At 43.4% G+C, this 6,145-nt stretch overlaps 1 pseudogene; it reads right to left on the bottom strand.

Moving 5' to 3' along the window:
• Nucleotides 1-5,943, bottom strand: part of LOC112631014 — a 31,853-nt pseudogene extending 25,910 nt beyond the window's left edge.
• Nucleotides 5,944-6,145: the final 202 nt, after the last annotated feature.

The following is a 6,145-nucleotide window of genomic DNA, read 5'->3' as shown; positions in this document are numbered from 1 at the left end:
GTGTATAAGAATGCTTGTGATTTTTGCACATTAATTTTGTATCCTGAGACTTTGCTGAAGTTGCTTATCAGCTTAAGGAGATTTTGGGCTGAGACAATGGGGTTTTCTAAATATACAATCATGTCATCTGCAAAGAGGGACAATTTGACTTCTTCTTTTCCTAACTGAATACCCTTGATTTCTTTCTCTTGCCTGATTGCCCTAGCCAGAACTTCCAACACTATGTTGAATAGGAGTGGTGAGAGAGGGCATCCCTGTCTTGTGCCAGTTTTCAAAGGGAATTTTTCCAGTTTTTGCCCATTCAGTATGATATTGGCTGTGGGTTTGTCATAAATAGCTCTTATTATTTTGAGGTACGTTCCATCAATACCGAATTTATTGAGCGTTTTTAGCATGAAGGGCTGTTGAATTTTGTCAAAAGCCTTTTCTGCATCTATTGAAATAATCATGTGGTTCTTGTCTTTGGTTCTGTTTATATGCTGGATTATGTTTATTGATTTGCGAATGTTGAACCAGCCTTGCATCCCAGGGATGAAGCCCACTTGATCATGGTGGATAAGCTTTTTGATGTGTTGCTGAATCCGGTTTGCCAGTATTTTATTGAGGATTTTTGCATCGATGTTCATCAGGGATATTGGTCTAAAATTTTCTTTTTTTGTTGTATCTCTGCCAGGCTTTGGTATCAGGATGATGTTGGCCTCATAAAATGAGTTAGGGAGGATTCCCTCTTTTTCTATTGATTGGAATAGTTTCAGAAGGAATGGTACCAACTCCTCCTTGTACCTCTGGTAGAATTCAGCTGTGAATCCATCTGGTCCTGGACTTTTTTTGGTTGGTAGGCTATTAATTGTTGCCTCAATTTCAGAGCCTGCTATTGGTCTATTCAGGGATTCAACTTCTTCCTGGTTTAGTCTTGGAAGAGTGTAAGTGTCCAGGAAATTATCCATTTCTTCTAGATTTTCCAGTTTATTTGCGTAGAGGTGTTTATAGTATTCTCTGATGGTAGTTTGTATTTCTGTGGGGTTGGTGGTGATATCCCCTTTTTCATTTTTAATTGCGTCGATTTGATTCTTCTCTCTTTTCTTCTTTATTAGTCTTGCTAGTGGTCTGTCAATTTTGTTGATCTTTTCAAAAAACCAACTCCTGGATTCATTGATTTTTTGGAGGGTTTTTTGTGTCTCTATCTCCTTCAGTTCTGCTCTGATCTTAGTTATTTCTAGCCTTCTGCTAGCTTTCGAATGTGTTTGCTCTTGCTTCTCTAGTTCTTTTAATTGCGATGTTAGAGTGTCAATTTTAGATCTTTCCTGCTTTCTCTTGTGGGCATTTAGTGCTATAAATTTCCCTCTACACACTGCTTTAAATGTGTCCCAGAGATTCTGGTATGTTGTATCTTTGTTCTCATTGGTTTCAAAAAACATCTTTATTTCTGCCTTCATTTCGTTATGTACCCAGTAGTCATTCAGGAGCAGGTTGTTCAGTTTCCATGTAGTTGAGCGGTTTTGATTGAGTTTCTTAGTCCTGAGTTCTAGTTTGATTGCACTGTGGTCTGAGAGACAGTTTGTTATAATTTCTGTTCTTGTACATTTGCTGAGGAGTGCTTTACTTCCAATTACGTGGTCAATTTTGGAATAAGTACGATGTGGTGCTGAGAAGAATGTATATTCTGTTGATTTGGGGTGGAGAGTTCTATAGATGTCTATTAGGTCTGCTTGCTGCAGAGATGAGTTCAATTCCTGTATATCCTTGTTAACTTTCTGTCTCGTTGATCTGTCTAATGTTGACAATGGAGTGTTGAAGTCTCCCATTATTATTGTATGGGAGTCTAAGTCTCTTTGTAAGTCTCTAAGGACTTGCTTTATGAATCTGGGTGCTCCTGTATTGGGTGCATATATATTTAGGATAGTTAGCTCTTCCTGTTGAATTGATCCCTTTACCATTATGTAATGGCCTTCTTTGTCTCTTTTGATCTTTGATGGTTTAAAGTCTGTTTTATCAGAGACTAGTATTGCAACCCCCGCTTTTTTTTGTTCTCCATTTGCTTGGTAAATCTTCCTCCATCCCTTTATTTTGAGCCTATGTATGTCTCTGCGTGTGAGATGGGTCTCCTGAATACAGCAGACTGATGGGTCTTGACTCTTTATCCAGTTTGCCAGTCTGTGTCTCTTAATTGGAGCATTTAGTCCATTTACATTTAAGGTTAAGATTGTTATGTGTGAACTTGATCCTGCCATTATGATATTAACTGGTTATTTTGCTCATTAGTTGATGCAGTTTCTTCCTAGCCTTGATGGTCTTTACATTTTGGCATGTTTTTGAGATGGCTGGTACCGGTTGTTCCTTTCCATGTTGAGTGCTTCCTTCAGGGTCTCTTGTAAGGCAGGCCTAGTGGTGACAAAATCTCTAAGCATTTGCTTATCTGTAAAGGATTTTATTTCTCCTTCACTTATGAAACTTAGTTTGGCTGGATATGAAATTCTGGGTTTAAAATTCTTTTCTTTAAGAATGTTGAATATTGGCCCCCACTCTCTTCTGGCTTGGAGAGTTTCTGCCGAGAGATCTGCTGTGAGTCTGATGGGCTTCCCTTTGTGGGTAACCCGACCTTTCTCTCTGGCTGCCCTTAAGATTTTTTCCTTCATTTCAACTTTGGTGAATCTGGCAATTATGTGTCTTGGAGTTGCTCTTCTCGAGGAGTATGTTTGTGGCGTTCTCTGTATTTCCTGGATTTGAATGTTGGCCTGCCCTACTAGGTTGGGAAAGTTCTCCTGGATGATATCCTGAAGAGTGTTTTCCAACTTGGTTCCATTTTCCCCCTCACTTTCAGGCACCCCAATCAGACGTAGATTTGGTCTTTTTACATAATCCCATACTTCTTGCAGGCTTTGTTCATTTCTTTTTCTTCTTTTTTCTTTTGGTTTCTCTTCTCGCTTCATTTCATTCATTTGATCCTCAATTGCTGATACTCTTTCTTCCAGTTGATCGAGTCGGTTACTGAAGCTTGTGCATTTGTCACGTATTTCTCGTGTCATGGTTTTCATCTCTTTCATTTCGTTTATGACCTTCTCTGCATTAATTACTCTAGCCGTCAATTCTTCCACTTTTTTTTCAAGATTTTTAGTTTCTTTGCGCTGGGTACGTAATTCCTCCTTTAGCTCTGAGAAATTTGATGGACTGAAGCCTTCTTCTCTCATCTCGTCAAAGTCATTCTCCGTCCAGCTTTGATCCGTTGCTGGCGATGAGCTGCGCTCCTTTGCCGGGGGAGATGCGCTCTTGTTTTTTGAATTTCCAGCTTTTCTGCCCTGCTTTTTCCCCATCTTTGTGGTTTTATCTGCCTCTGGTCTTTGATGATGGTGATGTACTGATGGGGTTTTGGTGTAGGTGTCCTTCCTGTTTGATAGTTTTCCTTCTAACAGTCAGGACCCTCAGCTGTAGGTCTGTTGGAGATTGCTTGAGGTCCACTCCAGACCCTGTTTGCCTGGGTAACAGCAGCAGAGGCTGCAGAAGATAGAATATTTCTGAACAGCAAGTGTACCTGTCTGATTCTTGCTTTGGAAGCTTCCTCTCAGGGGTGTACTCCACCCTGTGAGGTGTGGGGTGTCAGACTGCCCCTAGTGGGGGATGTCTCCCAGTTAGGCTACTCAGGGGTCAGGGACCCGCTTGAGCAGGGAGTCTGTCCCTTCTCAGATCTCAACCTCCGTGTTGGGAGATCCACTGCTCTCTTCAAAGCTGTCAGACAGAGTCGTTTGCGTCTGCAGAGGTGTCTGCTGCTTTGTTATTGTTTTCTGTGCCCTGCCCCCAGAGGTGGAGTCTACAGAGACAGGCAGGTTTCCTTGAGCTGCTGTGAGCTCCACCCAGTTCGAGCTTCCCAGCAGCTTTGTTTACCTACTTAAGCCTCAGCAATGGCGGGCGCCCCTCCCCCAGCCTCGCTGCTGCCTTGCCGGTAGATCACAGACTGCTGTAATAGCAATGAGGGAGGCTCCGTGGGTGTGGGACCCTCCCGGTCAGGTGTGGGATATGATCTCCTGGTGTGCCTGTTTGCTCAAAGCGCAGTATTGGGGTGGGAGTTACCCGATTCTCCAGGTGTTGTGTGTCTCAGTTCCCCTGGCTAGGAAAAGGGATTCCCTTCCCCCTTGCGCTTCTCAGGTGAGGCAATGCCTCGCCCTGCTTCAGCTCTCGCTGGTCGGGCTGCAGCAGCTGACCAGTACCGATCGTCCGGCACTCCCCAGTGAGATGAACCCAGTACCTCAGTTGAAAATGCCGAAATCACCGGTCTTCTGTGTCGCTGGCGCTGGGAGTTGAAGACTGGAGCTGCTCCTATTCGGCCATCTTGCTCCGCCCCCCAAGTTTGTAGCTTTTAATATCCCACACTTACGTTTGTTCTTCAGATTTCCGAATCCAGTTAGTATTAATATATGGCCACAAGGGCCAAATAGGCTGCCTTAGAGCACCAGTTCCAAGGTCAAACACAAGATCACATTTCAGGTTGAAAATCATAGCTTTGGCAGGCATAAAACCATACATAGCATAAAACTCAGTAGAACCAGAATTCCAAATTATATCATAAATGGGGCTACGTTTTGGTAATTGAACAAATGACAGCATTTTCTCCATTGGTTGCAGTGCAATGCAGCCTTTGTTCCCCATAGCAGGAAGTTCTTGTCTTGTCAACATCTGTTCTCGCTATTACAAGCCAGCAGCGGCTTTTTCATTCCACAGCATTGTAACCTTATCAGCTTAGAGAAACTGCTGTTTGCTAAAGCTGCATGAGTTCCAAAAAGTTGGGGTACGAGTATAATACAACAAATGAAAGTGCACCCTTACTCCTGGAACATGGACAGACCCCTGTGTGACTGGAGTCCAAGCGATAACTCACAATTAATTTTTTGCAAAGACAATTTACTTATAATTTTATAAAATTGTCATTTACAAGGAAGTGAACTTTATTGTTAACATTTTGGACACAAAACATTTTCATCATCTGACCAGATGGACACCAATTTGCATTTTTTTCTTGATGAAAGACTTCAAGCACACCCCACTCTCACGTGATGGAGTTGCAGGTTGAGTCTCCCAGCAGTGCCATGTGTAGGGAAGTGTAAGGCTGCTATATTGCCAGGACATGGGTTTTTGGTAAGAATTCAAGGCAAAGTGCATTTGGAGGTAGAAGAAGTGTAGTAAACCCATGTTAGTGACACTGATAATATTTATAATTTTTTTCCTTTGCCCCAACAAATGAGGGTCCAACTGTTGCTCAAGTTATAGACTTTGTAGTTTTCCTGAGATTTCCTTGGAAACACTATGCTTTCTGCAAAACATGGTGGTGCATTCACCATACAGAGTCCTTCTGATCCTCAGTTGGGTTCACATACCGACTGTGGGAACTTAGAAGCATCCTTATCTCTGAGTCTGTAGCCAAATCTTCCAGGAGTGGCATGGACAGCCCCACCATCTCCTGGAAAACAGTTACCTTTCTTTCCAATCCCCCTTCTTGTCATGAACTGTTATACTGCTGCTGGGTCTCTTATTTGACTAACTTGGGGGAGGTCTGTCCTCCCCTCCCCGCTGGAAAGTAATGGGAAATGCATGAATTCTCCAGGTACACAGCCTTTGCTCCTGCAGTTTCTCTTTGGCCGTATGAATAAGCCCACAATGAATCCTCAGCAGTAGGAATTTGGATTGCAATTGGTGCTCTCTGTCACCACTTTATTGATGTCGGCTGCAGAAACCTCCACCCGGTCTTCAGTGGGGTCCAAATGAACCAGAGCAGGAGGAAGGAAATAAACTGCCGTCCCTCCATAGGCTCCTATCAATTCACACTCAGCACCAAGGCCATCTGGCACCTGACTCACATTCCGCAACTGTGTCCACAGAATCTGAGATCTGGCAGGGCGGGGACTGACATCCCTCCTTCCCCAACTTCCAGCCTGATTCTTCTGGTACCCTCATCTCGAAAGGGTCACTACCATCCTTTACTTCCTCAATCCAATAATGTAAACAATTGGCTCAAATCTCTTTCACTCCCTTTCCACAAAGAGTTCACAGTCAGATACAAACACACCTCATACTCCACCATGCATTGCTGCTCTTACTACCACAGCTGTGTCACAGTGATACCTCCTCCCCACATCCCCTCCTCCATGGCCTCTGC

Source organism: Theropithecus gelada, chromosome 9 (genome assembly GCF_003255815.1).
Source record: "Theropithecus gelada isolate Dixy chromosome 9, Tgel_1.0, whole genome shotgun sequence".
NCBI classification, from domain to species: domain Eukaryota; kingdom Metazoa; phylum Chordata; class Mammalia; order Primates; family Cercopithecidae; genus Theropithecus; species Theropithecus gelada.
The sequence above is the reverse complement of the archived record's forward strand: the minus strand, read 5'-3'. Positions and strand labels throughout refer to the sequence as shown.